General features: G+C 36.2%; 1 protein-coding gene across 2 annotated transcripts in view; it reads right to left on the reverse strand.

The window, feature by feature from the left end:
- PEAK1 (pseudopodium enriched atypical kinase 1) overlaps positions 1-25,504 on the reverse strand; it is a 313,862-nt gene that overhangs the window by 173,767 nt on the left and 114,591 nt on the right. The window contains exon 3 of one of the 2 annotated variants that reach the window (XM_043554944.1): positions 14,760-14,841. The gene's annotated coding sequence lies outside the window, so the exon portion shown is untranslated. Of the gene's footprint in view, positions 1-14,755; positions 14,842-25,504 lie in introns of both variants that reach the window. The other variant, XM_043554943.1, reaches the window with a different exon arrangement.

A 25,504-nucleotide genomic window follows, 5' to 3' on the forward strand; every position in this document is an offset into this window, starting at 1 on the left:
CAACCTAGAATTCTTCAACCAGCAAAAATATCCTTGAGGAATGAAGAGAATATACAATGTAGTATCTACAGCAACCATTAAAAAGTCATACAAAGAGATACATCTAAAAACACTACAGTAAATTAACATGGAATTCTAAAAAGTATTCAAATAACCTACAAGAAAGTAGGAAAAAAAGAAATAAAAAACAGAGGGAACAAACAGAAAACAAAAAATAAAATGGCCCACTTATGTCCTATCATATCAATAATTACCTTTATTTGCAAGAGCCCCAAACTGGAAACTAAAATGTTCTATAATAAATGAGTAGTTAAACATATTATAGTACATCCATACCATGGAATACTATACCAGTAATAAAACAGAATGAATGAACTACTGACATACACTACAACATGGATAAATCATTATGCTGAGTGAAAAAAGGCCCATGATTCTATTTATATAACATTCTATATTCTATTTATATGACATTCTCAAAATGATAAAATTGGAAAGATGGAGAATGGACTAGTGGTTGCCAGGGGTGGGGGATGAGGGATGGTAGAGAGTAGGGTGTGTGTGTGTATGAGAGATTATAAAGGGGTTCAAGGAGGGAAGTCTTTGTGGTGAGATTGCAGTCTTGATTACATGAATCCACACTTGATAAAAATGCCAAAGAACCATATACTAACTTTATACCAATATGTATCTCTTAGTTTTTACATTAATCTATAGTTATATAAGATCTAACTAATAGGGGAAACTGGGTAGATGGTACACAGAACCTCTCTGTACTATCTTTGCAACTTCCTGTGAACCTGTAATTATTTCAAAGTAAAAAGTGAACTAACTTTGTGAATTATTTTAAGAGTTCACTATCAGCATTTCTATGATACACACAAGTAAATTTGCTCCCTTTTCTCAAAAACCCCCCAAAATGATCACAGCAGCTTTATTTATAATAGCTAAAAACTGCAAACAATTCAGTGTTCATTAACAGTGAGTGACAATAAAAAGAAGAATGAAGCATTCATATACACAACATGGATGAATCTCAAAAATATTAAACTGAAAGAAACCACACACAAGACTTCACAGCTCCATTTATATGACATTCTAGAATAGGCAAAACTAAAGTGATTAGTACAGATTAACAGTTGTTAGGAGCTGGATGTAGGGAGAGGTTCTGAACAAAAAGGGGCAATTTAAAACAGTTTTCCAGGGTGATAGGACTGACTGTACCCTACCTGTAGTGAGAGCTACACGAATCTGCACGTGTTAAAGCTCACAGAACAAGTAAAAAAGTCAATTTTACCATATGTAAAAGTTTTAAAATTAACAGCAACAATAATAACCATCATTTCCCATTACAATTTTTGAAATTCCATGGTCAATTATTTGATAGTTTAAAAACAATATTCTAGTTCTACTACTGGCACTGCTTAGTTGATGCTGAGTAATTTAACCTCGTACTCTTAGTTTCTCTTTATAATATGAAAGGAAATAATTAAATGCTCTTCAAAGCTTCTTCCTATTCTAAAAGCTATTCCTATTCTGGGCTTCTGTTACATATTTATTGTCTCAAAATTAACAAGGAACACAAAATATTTCTGTACAGTCAAGTGGATTCTAAATTCTTGCTTCAAACAGTATGGGCTGGCTTTCAATAGTCTCTGCTATTGGTTTTATGTGATGTTTTTATGGGGCTCTGAACATTTGACCTTACTTATTAGTTTTGATTAGATGATCTTTAGATAACAGCACTCTCCCCTATTTGAAATAACCAGGCCTCAGCCTATAAGGATTATATAAGATTTCTATTCCCTTTATAACATCAGACATTCTCTACATTTTTTCTATTAAAAAGTCTGTGAACCAGCATTCATGCTACCAAAATGATGCCTGTTATTTTTAATTTTATAAAACATGTGGTATTGGGATTACTGAAGAATAAAAAGTAAGCCAGTTTTAATGGCTTCACACATTATGATAAAGTACTTTCTTTTTAACCCTATATGGAAAATCTAGAGTTCCCCAAATCTTTTGCAATCTTTCACATCTCCTATAGAAGACCTGCAAACTAGCAACATTTCAGACTACATTATCTTTTACTGAAATGTTGTTTATCTATAAGGATGAGCAAAGCCAGCAATAGAGTTCATACAATTTTAATTTCAAACTCAGTGTTCACAGAAAACTCTGGTTGCAATTAACGGCCTTTGGTTTAAATTTTCTTCAGTAATGGCTTCTCTTAAAAAAAGACCAGAGAACAAATGATTATCCACTTTAACAATACTCTCAATTTCATACAGCAGAATAATTTTTGAATACTTATGAAAATCATCCAATCTTCTCACTTTGAGAAATGAAAAAAATGTGGCACATATATATGCCAACAAATATTCAATTAACTATACTGGTGTAATACTGTTTTTTTTTTTCTGATAAAAATTCAAATATCTAGGTAATGACAGATGGACTGATTTTACAATGTAGGCCAACAGATTCAGTAACTCCCCTTTATCACCTATATTTCTGATTTAAGAAACTATGAATCAATTCATTTAATTCTTTAAAATATAAATGATACAAAATTACAATACATTTGGAAAAGGAAAACTAATCAACATTTTCTTATAACTCCACTGCCATGTTAAACTTTGAGAAAGCTGCAAGTCAAATAAATTTCTTACATTTCCTTGTTGTTTAGATCACATATGCACACACACTCACATACATACACACACAAATCAACATCTTTGTATTTTCTTCACTGCTGCCCTGAGATTTACTAAACATGATATTAAAAAGCATCTGAGGGGCTCCTGGGTGGCTCAGTCGGTTAAATACCTGACTCTTGATTTCAGTTCAGGTCATCATCTCACAGTTCGTGAATTCAAGCTCCATGTCGGACTCTGAACTGACAGTGAAGAGCCTATTGGGATTCTCTCTCTCTCTCTCTCTCTCTCTCTCTCTCTCTCTTTCTCAATCTCTCATTCTCTCTCCCTCTCCCTTTCTCTCTAACTCTCCCTCCGTCTCTGCCCCTCTAGATAGCTCTAGCTATCACTCTCTCTCTCAAAATAAATAAATAAACTTAAAAAATACACTTAAAAAAAGCATCTGAAAGTTCCTCATGTTTCCATACATCTATTAAGAACTGACCTTATATTAGAAAGCACCCTGGCACAGCAACTAAATTCCATAGAAAACTCAAATCTATATTAATATTAAATAAAAGCCATGGCAAAACACTTTTATTTAGTGGTATTAGATTTGTCAATAAGACTGAAAAAAAAGTATTTCAACTATCTCTTTATAAAAATAATTAGCTTAAAAATCAAAAGGCTTGGAGCACATGGGTGGCTCAGTCATTTAAACATCTCACTTCGGGGGCGCCTGGGTGGCTCAGTCGGTTAAGCGGCCGACTTCGGCTCAGGTCATGATCTCACGGTCAGTGAGTTCGAGCCCTGCGTCGGGATCTGTGCTGACAGCTCAGAGCCTGGAGCCTGTTTCAGATTCTGTGTCTCCCTCTCTCTGACCCTCCCCCATTCATGCTCTGTCTCTCTCTGTCTCAAAAATAAATAAACATTAAAAAAAAATTTTTTTTTAAATAATAAATATCCCACTTCAGCTCAGGTCATGATTGCTCAGTGCGTGGGTTTGAGCCCCACAATGGGGTCTCTGCTGACAGCTCAGAGCCTAGAGTCTGCTTTGGATTCTGTATCTCTCTCTCTCTCTCTCTCTCTCTCTCTGCCCCTCCCTTGCTCACACTCTCTGTCAAAAATAAACAAGCATTGAAAAAAAAAAATCAGAAGACTTAATCTATTAAAACCAAGCCTTTAGAATCCCATGGACCATATGTGTATAAAGGGAATGTTTTAATATGAATGCGACACCAGCCTGGGGAGCCTGGCTCTTTAGCTCTAATGCCAAACAAGGGAAACACAAATCAGGAAAAAAACCCAGTCACCGTTAAAAATTCTAAGCCCTCAGCTAAATATCATAACTTTATTACGACCATTAAATCACAGCTGGCCAATGAGAAGCTAATTGTAGTCCTTAGTATAGTCTGCGCAAGTAAAACACAGTCATATTATATTAGGCACAATTTAATGAGTGTTTATGTCAGGTGTTGGAAGTTTCCAGGAGACTAGCTCCTGACTTACCATAAAACAATTAAGTATCCATTACTGTAAAGTGACCTTTTTTGGTTTTTCCTTTAAAGAATCTTAAAGCAACAACTGAAAAAAAGCCCTTGCACACGTTTTGAGATCAGACACAAAACTGAAAATTAAAGACCAGACTATTCAAGACGTCCACAAATGCCATTTCTCTGAATTCCGTGGGTCTGCAATGGAGTGCGAATGGGAGTGGGCTGTAAGGCAGAACTCGGTAGGACAGGGCATGTGGAAAGAATATCAGCAGCTAGGCAAGAGAATCTTTAGAAGGACTCTCAGGGAAAAAAAGATCTCAAGAACATTCTTCCTCTCTAATTTAAGCCAAATCTTACACTGTTGTTTTCAAATTTTTTTTTTTTAATTTTTTTTTCAACGTTTTTATTTATTTTTGGGACAGAGAGAGACAGAGCATGAATGGGGGAGGGGCAGAGAGAGAGGGAGACACAGAATCGGAAACAGGCTCCAGGCTCCGAGCCATCAGCCCAGAGCCTGACGCGGGGCTCGAACTCACGGACCGCGAGATCGTGACCTGCTGAAGTCGGACGCTTAACCGACTGCGCCACCCAGGCGCCCCTCAAATTTTATAATACACTTACTCCAACCTTTATGGTTGTCCTTTTTGATTAGAACCATATGAGAGATCCTGCTCCAATTTATAAGTTCTATAGAACATAGTTTATAATTAAAAACAAATTTAGTATAGAATGAAAAATAGAAATTGTTAGTAATCAAATTTTCATATCCACAGAGAAAGCACCACGATACCATGCAATCTACAAATGGGCTCCTTTTAAAGGAAGAACAAATTGGTGAACAAAACTGTAAAAGAAAAACTAACATCCATATACTAGTTTTAAGACAATTTTCTTTCCAATTAAAAAAATATATATATTGTTTATAGAAAGTTACAAAGGTAAGCAGCATTATCTACAATAACCAAATTATGGAAATAGCCCAAGTGTCCACTGACTGATAAATGGATAAAGAAGATGTGGTATGTATATTTACAATGGAATATTACCCAGTCATAAAAAATAATGAAATCTTGTCATTTGTAACAACATGGATGGACCTAGAGAGTATTATGCTAAGTTAAATAAGTCAGAAAAAAACAAATACAATATGATTTCTTCACATGTGGAAGTTAAGAAACAAAACAAAAGAACAAAGGGGGGGAAAGAGAGAGAGAGAGAGAGAGAGAGAGGCAAACCAAGAAAAAGACACTTACAGAGAACAAACTGATGGTTACCAGAGGGGAGGTAGGTTAAATAGATTTTATAGATTAAGGAGTGCACTTGTGATGAGCACCAGGTGTTGTTTATGGAAAGGTTGAATCATTAAATTGTACACCTGAAATTAACTAATCGGAATTTAAATAAAAACTTTAAATAAATAAAAAGAAGGAAGGGGAAGAAAAGGATAAGAAGGAACCAAGGTAAAGCAATTTGTTGTTTGGCACAGCCAGGTCAATAGCCTAGAAACAGGTAACATTTTAAAAGGATACCTCCACACTACAGAGCAGAAACAGGAAGAAAAGAAAAGAAAAAAAAAACCCACATCACTAATGGCAATGAAATAAATAACTGTGTATAAAGCTTAGTTTCCCACACTTACTTGTTCATTTGTTTTTTTGGGGATACCCTTTTGAATGAACTGTTTTAAGTTCCTCTAGCTCACCTACAATATTTTTGAAATATGTTATTACAAAGTACAGTTTATATTTGAGTTATTTTGTTAAGGATAAAGCAACTCAAATACTACACTACTGATAAACACAAGAATACTAAAAGTCAATTATGCTTACTCCTAATCCAGGAATAAATGAAAACTAAGATTAACTCAGTTCATAGACCTTAGTTTTTGCCACCTCTTTCCCTCTTTATTTCTGCTATTTATACTGCTGAGTTCATTACCACTTTCATACTTGGAAATGTTTGCTTTTCCCGCTTGGACTTGCTTTACAAATCACTGAATTGTCACTTTTTCACACAACAGGATTTCATCACAGAGTATAATTAATCCCACTAAAGCAAACATGGTAAACTTTAGGCCCAGCTAAGGGACCATGGATGAATTAATCTCTACAATAATGATGATACAATTTAATACACAAGATTTTGGTGAGGCTCATAGATACAAGGCCCAGCTAAGGGACCATGGATGAATTAATCTCTACAATAATGATGATACAATTTAATACACAAGACTTTGGTGAAGTTAATGTATATGAAAGAGCTCTAAATGTTTAAAGTGTCACACAGAGGTGAGGGTCTCCATTTCTTCATCTGTCATATGGGAGGATTCCAGTAGCTGACCACTAAAGACTTCCTTCCATCTCTAAAATTCCTTTAATATTTACATTTGAAACACATAAAAACTCTACTTACTGATAGGATAACATTACAGTTATAAGAGACTTAGGGAAATCAACTCAAACTTCTCATCTCATAAAAGGTGTCCAAAGGTAGGCCAGGGAACCTGCTGACTGGAAAAGTCAGTAGGAAACTTGGGGCAGGCAAGACCTGACTACAGCAAAATCTCTTCCGGCATGTGATGCTGTTTGCCATTCTGTGAGCTTAAAACCTTTCTTCACCATAGCTTAAACAATTACCTTTCAAACTGGTGACAATGAAAAGCTCTTTAAAAATATGTAAATATTATTTTGGAAAAATGACCTAACTTCTAGTAGTTCAATTAAGAATGATACTAAGAGCAACAAGACGGTGGAGCAGCATGGAGACCCTCAGCTTGTCTCATCCCTGAAATGCAGCTATATCAGCACCAAACCATTTTGCACATTTAGGAAATTGATCAGAGGATTAACACAACAACCTGCTTAACTTTAGCCACAGAACTCAGCAGGTATGCAGTTCTGTACAGGTGAACTGGGGGAGAGAAAAGCCATGGAGGGTAGGGAGCTGTTTTTGTGGAGGACAGAGAAAGGGGGAGAGTGCAAAAAAAAAAAAAAAAAAAACACTCCCTGGAAAGTTTCTGGAGAGAAAGACAAAGAGTGAAAACACTCACAGGGGACTGAACAAGAAATCTGTTCCCCAAAACCACTGACGGAAAGGAGAGGGTTTCAATACCACCAGGATTCTATAAACTGTGGAATGCAGACTCTGAAGTTGCAAAGCTTGGTGCCTAGATGTGCTCTGGTGAGGAAATAGGGTGAAGTCCCAGAAGCTGGCAACATGGTCTGAGGGGTCCATGTGCCACACAGGGAGAAGCAGTTCCCCTGCTAGGAGAGCATTTGGTAGAGGCTACATGACCTCCCCACAGGCAATGGTTCCAGTGGACCCTAGAGAGCAGCCACATTTGCTGGTATTGGGACAAAGATGCCAGAGTGCAGTGAAACGTGGCACTGGCTGTGTTGTGATTTGCCATCATCTCTGAACCTCTGCCACTGTGTGATGACAGGAACGATTTGTGAGGCAAGCCGGCAGGGCCCATTGTTTGGTGAGACCCTCCCACAGAGAGTCTGCACAGATCCAAGCCACAGGGGTCTCTGAAGTGTGGGTTTTAAACACAGCCCCAACTGAGATAAAACTCTGGCAGGTGGATGGCTTGGACACGAACAGGGTAAGAGGCTGGGAGTGGATGGAAACCTGAGACAAAGGACAGGTGCCAGAGGCTAGGGAGATGGATGAAGCCGTTTCCACCTCTCCCCGGCAGGCGCAGGCACACCACACTGACCCACCCCAGTGAGCTAAGCAGTGCCGCCTATTGGAGAGCAGAGGCATTACAACAAGCCCCACCCAACTGCCCTCTCTGAGCACTTCCCCTAGAAAACCAGCACAAGTCCCTCTACCTGTTTAGTGTACAGACTATAGAGTGCTTCATAGTTTGAGTTCTAGGGGAAATGGGATGTAGTAACTTCATTCGCTTTTCATTCTGTTTGCTGGTTCATTTATTCGTTTTTTATACTTCTGTTTTTGTTTAAATTTTTTTGTCTTTGTTTTTGTTGTTTTCCTTCTCTTTTTTTCGGATACAGAAAGAAAAAAAATTATTTTTATTTTCTTTTTTTAAATTTTTTAAACATTTTTTTTACTTTATTTTTTAAAATTGTTTACTCTTTCATTTTATTTCATTTTATCCTATTTTATTCTATACATTTTTAAATTGTTAAATGTTTTCTTAATTTTTTGTCTTTTCTTTCTTTTCTTTCCCTTTTTTCTCTATTCTATCAAGCTTCTTTCAACAAGCAGACCAAAATACACCTAGGATCTAGCTTCCTTTTTTGAATTTTTGTTTTGCTTTAAATTTTTTTAATTTTAATTTTATTTTTTTCTTCCTCCAAAATGACAAAACAAAGGAATTCACCCCAAAAGAACAGGAAGAAATCACTGCTAGGGGCTTAATCAACACAGATATAAGCAAGATGTCTGAATTGGAATTTAGAACCACAATAATAAGAATACTAGCTGGGGTTGAAAAAAACATAGAATCCTTTTCTGTGGAGATGAAAGAAGTAAAGTCTAGTCAGGATGGAATTAAAAATGTTATAACCAAGATCAAATGGATGCCTGGACAGCAAGGATGGATGAATAAGAGCAGTGAATCAGCAATATAGAAGACAAAATTATGGAGAATAATGAAGTAGAAAAAAAAGGGAAACAAAGGCAAAAGAGTACGTCACAAGACTGAGAGGACACAGTGACTTATTAAAAAGGAATAATCTCTGAATCACAGGAGTCCTAGAAGATGAAGAGAGAGAAAAAGGGGCAGAAGGTTTATAGCAGAAAATTTTCCTAATCTGGGGAAGGACACAGATATCAAAATCCATGAAGCACAAAGAACTCCCATTAGATTCAACAAAAACCAACCATCACCAAAACATATCATAGTCAAATTCACAAAATACACACACACAGAAAGGATTATGAAAGCAGCAAGGGAAAAAAAAAGTCCTTAACGTATCAGAGAAGCCAGATCAGGTTTGCAGCAAACCCATCCACAGACACGTGGCAGGCCAGAAAGTAGTAACAGGATATATTCAAAGTTCTGAATCAGAAAAAGATGCAGCCAAGAATTCTTTATCCAGCAACACTGTCATTCAAAATAGAAGTAGAGATAATGAGTTATCCAGACAAACAAAAACTAAAGGAGTTTGTAACCACTAAACCAGCCCTGCAAGAAATGTTAAGAGGGACCATTTGATGGGAGAAAAGACAAAAACAAACAAACAAACAAACAAGCGAAAAAACACCAAAAGCAACAAAGACTAGAAACAACCAAAGAACGGCACCAGAAATACCAACTCTATAGGCAACACAATAGGACTAAATTCATATCTTTTAGTACTCACTCTAAATGTCAATGTACTAAACACTCCAATCAAAAGACAAATGGTATCAGCATGGATAAGAAAACAAGACCCAACTAGATGCTGCTTACAAGAGACCTATTTTAGACCTAAAGACATCTGCAAATTGAAAGTAAGGGGATAGAAAACCATCTATCAAGCTAGTGGTCATCAAAAGAAAGCTAGAGTAGCTATACTTACATCAGACAAACTAGATTTTAAAAGAAAGACTGTTGGGGCGCCTGGGTGGCGCAGTCGGTAAAGCGTCCGACTTCAGCCAGGTCACGATCTCGCGGTCCGTGAGTTCGAGCCCCGCGTCAGGCTCTGGGCTGATGGCTCAGAGCCTGGAGCCTGTTTCCGATTCTGTGTCTCCCTCTCTCTCTGCCCCTCCCCCGTTCATGCTCTGTCTCTCTCTGTCCCAAAAAAAAAAAAAAAAAAAAGTTGAAAAAAAAATAAAGACTGTAACAAGGGATGAAGAAGGGCATCATATCATAATTAAGGGTTATATCCATCAAGAAGATCTAACAATTAAAAATATTTATCCTCCCAATGTGACACATCCAAATATGTAAATCAATCACGAAAATAAAGAAACTCACTGATAATAATACCATAATAGTAGGGGACTCAACACCCCACTTAGAGCAATGGACAGATCATCTAGGCAGAAAATCAATAAGGAAACAATGCTTTGAATGACACACTGGACCGTATGGACTTAACAGATATATTCAGAACATTTCACCCTAAAGGAGCAGAATACACATTCTGCTTGAGTGCACATGGAACATTCTCCAAAACAGATCATATACTGGGACACAAATCAGCCCTCAACAAGTACAAAAAGACAGAAAACATACCTTGCATATTTTTGGACCACAACACTATGGAATGAAATCAACCACAAGAAAAAATTTGGAAAGATCATGAACACTTGAAGATTAAAGACAACTACTAAAGAATGACTGGGTAAACCAAGAAATTAAAGAGGAAATTAAAAAGTACATGGAAGCCAATGAAAAAGGAAACATGACAATCCATAACCTCTGGGATGCAGCAAAGGTGGTCATAAGAGGGAGGTATATAACAATTTAGGCCTTCCTAAAGAAGGAAGAATGGTCTCAAATACACAGCCTAACCTTACAGCTAAAAGAGGTAGAAAAAGAACAGCAAATAAAGCCCAAAACCAGCAGAAGAAGGGAAATAATAAAGATGAGAGCAGAAATCAATGATATCAAAAAAAAAAAAAAAAAAAAAAAAAAAGGTAGAACAGATCAATGAAACCAGGAGCTGGTTCTTTGAAAGAATGAACAAAACTGATAAACCCCTAGCTAGACTGATAAAAAAGAAAAAGGAAAGGACCCATAATAAATAAAATCATGAATGAAAGAGGAGAGATCACAACCAACACTGCAGAAATACAAACAATATTAAGAGAATAATATGAGCAATTATATGCCAATAAAATGGGCAGTCTGGAAGAAATGGACAAATTCCTAGAAAAATATAAACTACCAAAACAGAAACAGGAAGATATAGAAAATTGGAACAGGCACATAACCAGTAAAATCAAATCAGGAATCAAAAATCTCCCAACAAACAAGAGTCCAGGGCCAGATGGCTTTTCAGGGGAATTCTACCAAACATTTAAAGAAGAGGTAACATCTGTTCTTTTAAAGCTGTTCCAAAAAATACAAATGGAAGGAAAACTTCCAGCCTCATTCCACGAGGCCAGCATTACCTTGATTCCAAAACCAGACAAAGACCCCACTAAAAAGGAGAACTACAAATTTCCCTGATGAACATGGATGCAAAAATTCTCAACAAGATACAAGAAAACCAGACCCAACAATACATTAAAAGAAGTACTGACCACAATCAAGTAGGATTTATTCCTGGGATGACAGCTTATACAATATCCACAAAACAATCAATGTGATACATCACATTAATAAATGAAAGGATAAGAACCACATGATCCTCTCAATAGATGCTAAAAAAGCTTTGACAAAATATAGCATCCTTTCTTGATAAAAAAAAAAAAAAAAAACCCTGAAGAAAGTAGGGACAGAAGAATCATACCTCAAGGTCATAAAACCATATATGAAAGACCCACAGCTAATATCATTCTCAATGCAGAAAAACTGAGAGCTTTTCCCTGAAGGTCAGAAGCATGACAAGTCTATACACTCTCACCACTGTTATTCAACATAGTGTTGGAAGTCCTCACCTCAGCAACCAGACAACACAAAGAAATAAAAGGCATCCAAAATGGCAAGAAGGAAGTCAAACTTTCACTCTTTGCAGATGACATGATCCTCTATGTGGAAAACTCAAAAGACTCCACCAAAAAACTGCTAGACATGATACATGAATTCAGCAAAGTCACAAGATATAAAATGAATGTATAGAAATCGGTTGCATTTCTATATACCAATAACGAAGCAGCAGAAAGAGAAATCATGGAAGCTATCCCATTTACAATTGCACCAAAAACCATAAACCTATCCAAAGAGGTGAAAACTCTATACACTAAAAACTATAGAAAGCTTATGAAAGAAATTGAAGACACAAAGAAATGGAAAAAAAATTCCATGCTCATGGATTGGAAGAACAAATACTGCTAAAATGTTGATACTACCCAAAGCAATCTACATATTCAATGTAATCCCTATCAAAATAACACCAACAGTCTTCACAGAGCTAGAACAAACAATCCTAAAATTTGTTTGGAACCACAAAAGACCCTGAATAGCCAAAGAAATCTGGAAAAAGAAAACCAAAGCTGGAGGCATCACAATTCTAGACTTCAAGCTGTATTTCAAAGCTGGAATCATCAAGACAGTATGGTACTGGCACAAAAATGGACACGAAGATCAATGGAACAGAACAGAGAACCCAGAAATGAACCCACAAACATATGGCCAACTAATCTTTGACAAAGCAGGAAAGAATATCCTATGGAAAAAAAGGCAGGCTCTTCAGCAAGTGGTGTGGGGAAAACTGGACAGCGACATGCAGAAGAATGAACCTGGACCACTTTCTTACACCATATATAAAAATAAACTCAAAATGGACGAAAGACCTAAATGTAAGACAGGAAACCATCAAAATCTTAGAGAAGAAAACAGGCAAAAACTACTTTGACCTCGGCCGCTCCAACTTCTTAGTTGACATATCTCCAGAGGCAAGGGAAGCAAAAGCAAAAGTGAACTATTGGGACTTCATCAAGAAAAAAAAAAGCTTCTGCACAGCAAAGGAAACGATTCGCAAAACTAAAAGGCAAGTGACAGAATGGGAGAACATATTTGCAAATGACATATCAGATAAAGGGTTAATATCCAAAATCTATGAAGAACTTATCAAACCCAACAGCCAAAAAACAAATAATCCAGTGTAGACATGGCAAAAGATATGAATAGACACTTTTCCAAAGAAGACATCAGGTAGCTAACAGATAAATGAAAAGATGCTCAACATCACTCATCATCAAGGAAATACAAATCAAAACCACAATGAGGTACCACCTCACACCTGTCAGAATGGCTAAAATCAACTCAGGCAACAAGAGATGTTGGCGAGGATGTGGAGAAAGGGGAACCCTTTTGCACTGGTGGTGGGAATGCAAACTGGTGCAGCCACTCCGGAAAACATACACAGGTTCCTCAAAAAATTAAAAATAGAACTACCCTACGACCCAGCAATTGCACTACTAGGTATTTATCCAAGGGATAAAGGTGTGCTGTTTCAAAGGGACACATGCACCCCAATGTTATAGCAGCACTATTGACAACAGCCAAAGTATGGGAAGAGCCCAATGTCCACTGAGTGATGGATGGATAAAGATGTGGTATATATATACAATGGGATATTACTCAGCGATCAAAAAGAATGAAATCTTGCAATTTGCCACAACTTGGATAGAACCAGAGTGCATTATGGTAAGTGAAATAAGTCAGAGAAAGACAAATATGATTTCATTCATATGTGGAATTTAAGACACAAAACAGATGAATATACAGGAAGGGAAGCAAAAATAAAAAAAAAAAAAAAAAACAGGGAGACAAACCGTAAGAGATTCTTACAAAGAACAAACTGAAGTTTGCTGGAGGGGTGTTGGGTGGGGAGGATGGGCTAAATGGGCAAGGGGCATTAAGGAGGACACTTGTTGGGATGAGTACTAGGTGTTATATGTAAGTGATGAATCACTAAATTCTATCCTGAAATCATTATTACACTAAAAAAAAAAAAATGATACAAACAGCAAAAGGGGCTCCAGATTTAACTGTACAGCTATTCATTTGGCTTGTGTGATATTCAATTTAAAGTCAACAGGCGGGTGACTGGGTGGTGCAGTTGGTTAAATGTCCGACTCTGATTTTGGCTCAAGTCATGATCTCACAGTCTATGAGTTCAAGACCTGTGTTGGGCTCTGCACTGACCATGAGGACTCTGTTTGGGATTCTCTCTGCCCCTCCCTCTCTCTGGCCCTTTCCTGCACACGCTCGCTCTCTCTCTCTCTCTCTCTCTCAAAATAAACTTAAAAAAAAAAGTCTTCATAAAAAGAATAAAGTCAATAGGCATGATACAAACCCTATCTAAACTTTCCAAATTAAAGGGTTTCAATTCTGATTTTGTTACTTAACTAGATATGTGATCTTGGGCAATTTATTTATTTCTCTGATCCTCAGTCTCATCTTTAAAATAGGAATAATACCAAGTATATCACACCTGGTTACTGTGAATTAAAGGAGCTAGCTCATGTAAAGGCCCTTTGACGGTCTGGCATATACTTAGTTCCCTTCTCTAATCTCTTTAACTTCTGGGAAATAAAGAATGCTTTTTTCTCCTTTTACTTTATCAGAAAAATTCCTGAAATTAAATGCATGGGGTCCTGGTCCTCAAATTCATTTATCAGCAGTTGTGCAACAACTAAACTGAAATAAAATAAGGGGCATTGTGACCTAATGGAAGGCAAATGAGGTTTGGAGTCAACAAATCTGAATTTGAATCCCAGCCTATCTAAGAGCTTTAGACCTTGAGCAATTTACCAAACCTCTCAAAGCTTCTCATCTGAAAATGAGACTATTATCTAGCAATTTAGCATTCTGCCTTTCCTAGTCACAGAAACATGGCAAATACTTTGAAAGGGGCATGTCTTTGTCATCTTTGTCTCTTCCATACCAAGGCAAGTTTCAAAATTATAAGATTTGATGCTGGAATAAGACAAGACATTGATAAAAAGAGATTTAACACTGCAATAAATGTGTTACATCATGAAAAGAAAACGTACAAACCCAGTTTAACTGGTTCCAACTCTAGGCATTATGTCATTGCTTCCTTTTCTTTCCTTAGGAGTGGACCTCAAATATTCTTTTCCTACAGGAAGATGGAAAGTGGGAAATACATATTAGTGAAGGTTATCTGAGTCATACTTTAAAACTGAGCATTCTTTTTTTTTTTAATTTTTTTTTCAATGTTTTTATTTATTTTTGGGACAGAGAGAGACAGAGCATGAACAGGGGAGGGGCAGAGAGAGAGGGAGACACAGAATCAGAAACAGGCTCCAGGCTCTGAGCCATCAGCCCAGAGCCTGACGTGGGGCTCGAACTCACGGACCGCGAGATCGTGACCTGGCTGAAGTCGGATGCTTAACCGACTGCGCCACCCAGGCGCCCCTAAAACTGAGCATTCTTTAACATACCTTTAGGCAGAGTCAAACTGTTACACATTCTATTTAGTGGACTTGTTTTTAAGTGATGACATAACTAAGAGGTATTTTAGTTTAGAAAGTACTATTGTTTAAGTAGCCAGAAAAGTAACCTTACCACAAAAAATTACTTTCAATGAACAACAATACCTTTGTTAAAGATAACTACACAGGATGGGATTGCATGAAATACTGTAGTTCATTACATTATGCAAAAATATTTCTACAACTAAGTTCTTAATCTTCTGGGTAAAGGGTAAGCCGTGAGATATATAAAACTATGAGACTCTAGTGAAAGCTATGAACTGCATCTCCTGAAAAAGGCACATACATGAATCATATTTTACATATAATTTCAGTTGAGTCATTAAACCCAGTCATCTATCCTGAGAATCTCTAAAACCTGTTAGTAGACTCCAAGGAACCAGCTTTTGAGTTTTCAAAATAATGGATTTACAAGATTTTAGAACCTGAAGCAACTTGGCAACCATGTAATCCAAACTGCTAATAGAAAAATAAAGAAATACTGGCCCAGAAAGATGAAAAGAATTAAGTAAAGCCTTAGTCTACTCAGGAACAGAGGTGTCCAATTATTATGCTAATGTACATAAGACTGACCATGCAAAATTTAGTATATAGCAGTGCCTTTGGGTTAGAATAATTCTCACAATAGAACCCAAAGAGGAGACTTCCATATGGTCTTTCGGCCCAAACATTACTGATAGTTAAGAGAGTGAATTTTGGAGTTCTATATAAATGTGAAAAAGTTGATCAAGTCACTTAACCTGTCTCAAAAATAAATAAAAACATTAAGAAAAAAAAAATTTTTTTTTAAATAATAAATTTCCTGGTGCGCCTGGGTGGCTTAGTCCGTTAAGCATCCAATTCTTGATTTCAGCTCAGGTCATAATCTTGGGATCATGAGATCAAGTCCCAAGCCTAGGATTCTCTTTCTTTCTTTTCTTTCTTTTCTTTCTTTCTTTCTTTCTTTCTTTCTCTCTCTCTCTCTCTCTCTCTTTTTCTCTCTCTCTCTCTCTCCCTCCCTCCCTCCCTCCCTCTCCCACTTGTGCTTTCTTTAAAAAAAAAACAGGGGCGCCTGGGTGGCGCAGTCGGTTAAGCGTCCGACTTCAGCCAGGTCACGATCTCGCGGTCCGTGAGTTCGAGCCCCGTGTCAGGCTCTGGGCTGATGGCTCAGAGCCTGGAGCCTGTTTCTGATTCTGTGTCTCCCTCTCTCTCTGCCCCTCCCCTGTTCATGCTCTGTCTCTCTCTGTCCCAAAAATAAATAAATGTTGAAAAAAAAATTTTTGGAAAAAAAAATAAAAACAAACAAACAAAAAAAAAAGAATAGATTAAATAAATAAATAAATAAAATTCTTGTCTGCAACAACATGGATGATCTAGAGTATAAAGCTAAGTGAAATAAGTCACTCAGAGCCAAATGTCATATGATTTCACTCATGTGAAATTTATGAAATAAAACAAGCAAAGGGAAAAAGAGACAATCCAAGAAACAGACTCTTAACTAGAGAACAGATGGTTACCCTAAGGGGAGGTGGGTAGGGGGGAATGGGTAAAATTTATGATGGGGATTAAGGGTACACTTATCATGATGAGCACTGAGTAATGCACAGAATTGTTAAATCACTACAATGTATACCTGAAACTAATATAACACTGTATGCTAATTGTACTGCAATTAGAATGTTTAAAAAGTATTACTTAAAAAATATTTCTTGTCAAGTCATGAAATTAGATATAATATGAAATAAATCTCTAAGTAAATGAGATGCTTTCCAGTTCAACAAAATAAGTGGCAAACATTTACTGAGTATTTTCTACATAATGTACTATTCAAGGTGTTACTGAGGATATAGAAAAGATCAAATTGTCCTTCTTTAAGAGAAATTATGGCAAGATAGAGCTTTTCCTTCTCATTTCCATCTTGGGTTCCATTTTTTTCCTTCTTTCCTTAGGGTTCAACTTTTTTGCCCACATTCTCAGAGTTCCCAGCAGGACTAGGAGGACCCTGCACATGATAACTCCTAATTTTGATCTTTCACCTGAGCCTCAGACCCCCATGTCCTGCTGGGTTTTTTGGATGTTTCCACCTGAATATACCATAGGTAAAAACTCAGTATGTTCAAAACTGAGCTTTTCATCTCTTCCTAAAATTGATCCCTTCTTTAAATTCCCTGTTCTGGTTAACAGCACCATAGCCACTTAGACACATGAAAAGTCCAGCAATAATTACATTTCACCAATCACCTTCAAGTCTCATTGATTCTTACTCTAAATGCTTTCTAAGACTACTTTCTCAACTCTATCCCAATCAATAGTACCCAAATCCAGGTCACTATCTCTCAATATAACCAATTCAGTTATCTAACTTTTATCCTACTTCAGAGTCAATTATTATACTGCTGCCCAAATGATCCCTCTAAAATGAAAATCCTGCCACATCATTCACCATCATATGTCAGACCTTTCAAGGACTTATCCATAGAATGAAGTTAAAGTTCACCCACAGAATAAATGGACAGTGTGGCATGTGAAGTACTCAATGACCTCGCTGATGCCTATCTCCTCAGCTTCACTTCCTATCTCCCACTTCATCACACCACAGCCACACTGAATCTCATGTGTTCTCATGCTGGTCTTTTGCCAATATATCCTTACAACCTTTGCACGCATTGGCAATTCCTACTTGTTCTTAAGATTCAGGTCCAGGATCACTTCCTCTGAGAAGCCTGTTCAGAGCATGCTTCCCTACCCGCCAAGCTCACACAGCACCACAATAAGCAAGCGGGAGATATTTGTTACACTGAACAAAAATGAAACTAAGCAAACTAATGACACAGCAGCAAGTAAGTTATAAATATAAAGCCAGCAAGAAGGGAAACTAGATAGATTTCAGTGTTTCTTTGGAGAAAAAAGGTCTTGATCTGAGGAGTAATTGTTCAGAGTGTTGAAGAGAAGAAATGAAAGTATTTGAGTAAAAATAGAGATGGAAATGAACACATTTAGAAGTGAAATGTGTATAGTAAGGCTGGAGGGATAGTAAACACCAAATATAAACTCGTGAATGTTACCATCCTTTAAAAAAAAAAAAGGTTTAGGGACCACAGCTGATAAATCACCAGACTTTTGAAACAATTTTCTCTGAAACTATACAGTATAGTTGCCATTTACAGACACTACTTTACACTTGCATTAGAGAGACATTAGTTTAGATATTTTCATTTTTTAGTTAATGCCCTGTAATCTTACAGGTTTAAGAAAATACTCATGCTTAATTAGCATGTACTGAAGAACTTTATATAAAATCCTGAAATTATAATCTTTATATTGCATGACAGTTTGCTGAAATTGGATAAGCTAACATAGACTCAGGTAGGTCAAGAGCTAGTCGACCTTATTAAATAATCTTTATTATTAGAACATTAGATTATTCCAAGTCAGCAGAAGAAACTGAAAAATATAGGGAGCTTAATGTTCATTTCACAGAGGAATTCAACTGTAAATGTTTTGTTCTCTGAATGCAGGATAATTAAAGAATATCAATCTTGAAACTTAAATACACTAGTCATAGTGCAGACGAAGAACAGATCTATGAGGTATTCCCATATGAAAAGTGAAGATTAAGGTCACCTACCAAGAATAAGAAGAGGGAAAAATAATTGTCATCCCTGACAAAATCTACTGCTTGCAGTGAAGATAGAGAACACTCACTCTGATACATTAGCTAGAAGGCCACACAATTAGTCAGAAGGGGATCAAGTTAGAAGCATAAGCAGCACAAGTAAATCAGTCAACCCAAACTGAATCATCTCTAAATGGAGTTCTGTATCATTTTTATTTTATATATTTAACTATATAGCTGCATAAGATAATAACAACCCAAGGCATATCTTCTTTATCAAAAAGAAAGATGATTAGGAAACAGATACCTGCTGACAAAGCACAGAAGTACTTGGAGTGTTAAAAGTCATTTGCATGGAGTTGTATGTCTTCTTGTCCTTGACTCTGTAAATGCCAATTCCTTGTTTTCAGGTTTGCAGACAGTAAAAAGTGAGATACAAAGCTGAATATTAATTCTCAAGATAACACTGATGTTATGTCAGAAGATATGGGTAATTCTCACTCTCACATAATACCTGTCATTTTAAAATGCCCCTACTGAAATGAACCAACATTCGTGAATGCAAGGCTAAAAAACCCTTTTGAATGTTGTATTCAAGCAAACTGACAGATATGAACGCACAAACACTCGTCTTCGATTATGAAATCCCCTCACACATAAACATCATTGTAAAATAAATTTCTGTCAGAGAAGAGGGACTGCAAATGTTGCAAGCTTGCTAAAGAGAGTAACACCAAGCTATAAAAGAAGCTGGCAGCCCGAGAATATGACAACCACGTATGCTCAAGTGTGCTGCAGATGATCATTTAGATGCTGTCAGCCAATGTCAGCTGAATTTCTTCAATACTCCATTTTATGAAAAACCCCTCTGGCTTAGGGAAGGAATATAGACTCATCTATCTGATCTAAAACAGCAAACTGTTTTTGTCTGGTATGTATTTATTTTTCAACAAGAAGAGAGAGTTCTATATTTCTTGTGATCATAATCTTACCCATACATTGGGGCTAATGTCTGCACTGTACAAATGTAAAAATTATTCATTAAAAAAAATAGCAGATTTTATATACATACACAGCCAATTCTCGATATTTGTGAGAATTTGTAGTAGTTATGTTCTATAGTTCCCACAAACAATGAATCAGTGAATACTGTGCTTCTATTGCTTCCAGGAAATGAAAAATACAGGGTTAAGTTCTTATAAGCCTCTGATTACATTTTCACTGACCGATCATTACACAAAGTTTGTTTTATGTGTATTTCTGTGTAAAAAACATCTTATTTAATATATATTGTTGATTCATTAAAATTGAACTCAACAGCATAATTCATGACTGAACAAAGTTTATCTAACACACATATAGTCTCCATAGGGCATATCACAACCCTGTTGTATTTAGTAACACTACACATCACTTCAGCACATTTGGAGGACAGCATAATCACCCCAAAAAGGCACAAAAATTATGAAAAATGTGGCACTAAGGAGACTGCAAAAAGAACACTAGATTACAATATGAGAGTTAAAACAAGAAGGCAAATGTCACCTTGTTCAACCTCAGCTAAAAATGTACACAGCAGGCAACTCATTTAAGTCATCTCTGTACCTAACGTGGGGCTTGAACAGGATCAAGAATCCACACACTCCACTGACTGAGCCAGCCAGGTGCCCCCAGGTAATTCACTTTTTCACCGCTCTTGAGTATATCTACAAATGACTGTGAAAGCACCATAATTATTGATTTGGGGGTTGCAAATAAACTTTAGCAAGCAGATAAATTTGCAAAAATGAAAGCCATGAATAAAGAGGATCAACTAGCATGTGTGTGTGTGTGTGTGTGTGTATGAATGTGTATGTGTATATACACCTGTGGCATATGACATATGTGACAGGAAAGACAAGTTGTGGAACTCTCTAGTATGACACTCTCCTAAGGTCCATTCCTATATTTCCACTTGGCTTACTGGATACCTCTACCTGAATGTACTATCAGCACTTCAAACTTAACAGACCAAGTTCATCTTCTGTGCTTATCCCAAACCTGCCTTCTGGTATGTCACTACTCAAGTCACTGCAACTCTGACTCCTTTCTCCATATCCCAGCCAGGCACCAAATCATGTTGTTTCATCCTCTAAAATAGCTCTTAAAGTTGATCTCTCCCCGACCCAAGCCCACTACAATTATCACTAAATGCCTTTCTATCATTTGAACCATTAGCACAGTTTTACCATCTTCTCTATCCCCTACTCCAAAATCAAAGGCTATATTACAGTCAGTGTTATTTTTCCAAGACTTAATCATACTTTCACTTCTTGGTACCTATATAATGAGTTTCAAATTTCTTGGTTGTGATACACAATGCTTTTTCTGGCACCAAATCATCCCTGTAGATTCATCTACTGTCACTCATCTCTCATAAACTCTATAGCCACAATAATCTATTTTCCATTCTTTGAATGTATCATGTTTTTTAAAGATCCTTTATACATGTTAGAAATGCCACTAACAATGCTCTTTCTTCCATTCTTTACCTGCCCTTAAAGCCTCTGCTGATGTCACTTCCTTTATGAAGACTTTCCTGATCAGCCTCTACTTCCACTTCAGGCCAAGTTAGTCACTATATTCCCTGTGCTTCCATAATATCTTCACATACTTCTATTATAGAATTCCTTAACTTGGTAAGGGAGGAAGTACAAGAACGTACAAGGTTGGCCAAATAGTGATTACTAATGTAGCTGAGTGATGCAGATTCATTATACTATCATTACTTTAGTGTGTATGCTAAATTTCCATTAAAGGAAAGTTAAAAAAAAAAAAAGTCAAGAGAGACAGAGACAGAAGGAGAGAAAAAATATTTTACTATAAGTAATTGAAAATCTGACTTGTGTGTGACTTAAACAAATATGGCATTAACTTTTTTCCCCAGATAAGAAGTCTAGAAGTACTAGTCTAGGGTCATTACTGAGGCTCAAGAAGATCATCAAAGACAAAGTCTCTATCTTTTTCCTCCATTAAGTGTGTTGATTTGTTGCTTCAAAGCCACTTGTAATAGATGCTGACATTCTCTTTGTATTCAAGGCAGGAAAAAGGATAGTGCAAAGTCACATCTTTACCTCTTTAACAGGAAAAACAAAAATGTTTTTCAGTGCCCTCAGCAAACAGCTTGTAATACATTTCCCACAAGCTGTTAAGTCATCCAACAGTGCCTTATGGCCTGATCCTCTTTGAAGGCAGAGACTATTTTCGTACTTCGGTAAGCAATCCAGTACCTAGCATACAGAGGCACTTTGTATCTAATTAATGTAAGAATCTAATAAAGGAAACAATAATATGTATAATAACACAAGAACTCCACTTTGCTAATTTTCTTTATAAAAGCAATATAACAAAAAGTGCTCTAACACTTGCCAATGCTGTACAAATAAGGAACTACTTAGTATAGTAGTTTGACATCCACTATCATGAGATGTTTTACTGTTCTCTTTGTAGAGGACCAGACAGAAGATTAACAAAAAATCAAGAGACCTGAATTTCTGTCTACACAAAACAATCTTGATGAAACTCAATTACTTAGAGGTAATGTTTATTAATTTCTCAGGGTTGTTCTGAAGATAAGAGAAATATAAACAATATGAAAGCACAGTGAAATGTATAAAACAGTATAAACACATGCATTAAAAATGCACTGAAAAAAATAAATAAAAATAAATGCAATGGTTCTATTAAGTCTTGGAAGGAAACTTAGTTATGTACCATGCATAAAGATATATGCCATCTGGCACATCAACAATATGAATTAAAAATTAAACACTATTAATATCTAGTATGGATGCTAAACATAGTTAGATGAGTTTCTGCATTTGGCCCTGGTTCTTTCATGGCTATGGAGAAGTAAACTAACTGTAGCTTACATTTATACCTCACTAAGGAAAAAATGCTTTACAAAATAAAATTGGTGCCCTGATGCAATTATATATCCACAAACTGAAAAGTAGGATATGATAAACAAACTGGTTAACACAGAATAGTTGACACCAAATCCCAATTAATCACTTAATAATTAACTACCAATAAATGAACAGTACTAAAGTAGGCCAAGGTCCTAAAGCACTTCCAAGTTAAATCAAGTGAGAAATAAAAGAGTAGAAGCATTGAATATTAATTTTCCTCTGACTTTAATAACCTTGATTGAGCTTATAAATACTTTTCAGGGTTACCTTATGGCTCATACATACAGAGGCAACACTGATGGTCAGAAATATTTCTGATAAATGATAATTTCAATGGCCCGTTTTCTAAATTTGTACTAAGTTGTATATTTCCTAACCTGTAAGAGTGTTGTATCAAAATAAGCAGTATGTATATACAACAAAACATAGTAGCCAATACTAAGGAAGAGAAAAATGACAGTTCTAAGTCAAGAGAATCTCTACAGAGTGTTATATTAAGAACTGATGTGTCTTCACTTTTATTAGATTTGTAGACAATAGTTTCATTAGTTTCAATAGTTTCATTTAAGCAGAAACTATTCTCCATGTAGCTTACCATGGAATTATTAATGCTGAAAACTGACTCATCTTAATACAAAAAACTACACATCAAGACTGTAGGCCAGTAAATTCCAGGAGAACACCGCATAAAGCATCATTAGGTCATAAATAGAACTGAAAATTTTCAACAGATCAGACTTATCTCACAGTTATTTTCTAAAGGAGGAACATCCAATAAGAAACCAAAATGTTAGAATAGTAAGAATGAGCTTATGCTTTATAGTTGTAGCCACCCAGTTTCAAATAAATCAATATTTGTTTTTAAAAGGGAAGAACAGAATGTTTCTCTTCCTGTTTTATTTGCATATATAGCTTTAACAGCTAAAACTTCAACAGTGGGTATTTCTCCTACAAAGAATTTGGCATACCTGAAGTAAGCAATAAATTGTCAATGTTATAAAAATAAAAGTCATAAACGATACGTTTACAATGAGGAGCTATTTTAATTTTTTTTTAATTTTAGGGAGAGAGTTGCACACACGTGTGAGCAGTGGGGGGGAGGGATATCATTGAGATATTGATAGGATTGCTTTGATCATCTGTTGTTATGATATCCATTAAACTCAAAGTGATCCACAGATAATCAAAGCAAGCCTATCAATATCTCAATGGTATCTTTCGGAGAAACAGAAAAATTCATCCTAAAATTTGTATCAGATTTCAAGGGACCCTAAACAGCCAAAACAAGCACGAAAAAAGAATAATAAAACTGGAGAACTAATACTTAATGACTTCAAAACACTATAAATTAAAAAAAAAAAAAAAAGAACGGCAACAGAATAGAGAGCCCAGAAATAAAGTTTCACATAAATGGTCAAATAATTTTTGACAAGGGTGCCAAGACTATTCAACGGACAAAGGAAAGTCTTTTCAAAAAATGGTGCTAGGAAAACCGGATATCCACATACAAAAGAATGAAGATGGAGCTTTACCTAACACCATAGACAAAACCTGACTCAAAATAGGTCAAAGACCTAAATGTAAAGCCTAAACCTATAAAATTCTCAAAAGAAAACATAGGTTAAAGGCTTCACAACATTGGATTTGCCACTGATTTCTTAGATACAACATCAAAGGCACAGGTAACAAAGTGAAAACAATGAATTGGACTTCATGAAAATTTTTAAACTGTTGTGCAGCAAAACACACTATGCACAAAGTCGCAACATTGGAGAAAATATTTGTGAACGATATATCTGGTAAGGGATTAACATCATAATACATAGAGAACTCCTAAAACTCAACAAAAAGAAATAACCCAATTCAAAACTGGGCAAAGGACTTGACTAGACATTTCCCCAAAGATATACAGACGGCCAGTAAGTACATGAAAATAAGTTATCATCACTGATTATTATGAAAATGCAAATCAAAACGACAATGAGATACCACTTCACACCCATTAAGATGGCTACTATGAGAGAGAAAGAGAGAGAGAGAGGGAGGGAGGGAGGGAGGGAGGAAGGAAGGAAGGAAGGAAGGAAGGAAGGAAGGAAGGAAGGAAGGAAGGAAGAAATAAGTTCTGGTGATGATGTGAAAAAGGAAGGAAGGAAAGAAATAAGTTCTGGTGATGATGTGAAAAAACTGGAACATTTGTGCACTGCTGGTAGTAATTTAAAATGGTACATGCTGCTATGGAAAACAGAACAGTGATTCCTTAAAAATTAAAAATAGAATTAGCATATTATCCAGCAATTTACTTCTGACTATATACCCAAAAGAAGAGAAAGCAATGTCTTGAAGAGATACTGGTACAATGACAATTTACAGCAGCATGACTCACCAATGATAAATTGTGAAAGCCACTCAAGTGTCCGTTGACAGACAAATGAATACAGTGGAATATTATTCAGCCACAAAAAGGAAGGAAATTCTGCCATATGCTACCAACACAGATGAACAACCCTGAAGACATTATCCTAAGTGAAATGAGCCAATCACAAAAAGACAAATATTGCACAATTTCATTTATACAAGGTGCTTAAAGTAGACAGAATCATAGAGACAGAAAGAAGAATGCTGGATGTCAAGGGGAATGGGGAGTATTAGAAGGTGGAAGAGGGACTATATAAAGTATCCTCCAAAATGAGAAGGCATTTGGGGACCAAAAAAACAAAGCAGGCAATGCATACAATTCCCACA

This window comes from Prionailurus bengalensis, chromosome B3, assembly GCF_016509475.1.
Source record: "Prionailurus bengalensis isolate Pbe53 chromosome B3, Fcat_Pben_1.1_paternal_pri, whole genome shotgun sequence".
Lineage (NCBI taxonomy): Eukaryota > Metazoa > Chordata > Mammalia > Carnivora > Felidae > Prionailurus > Prionailurus bengalensis.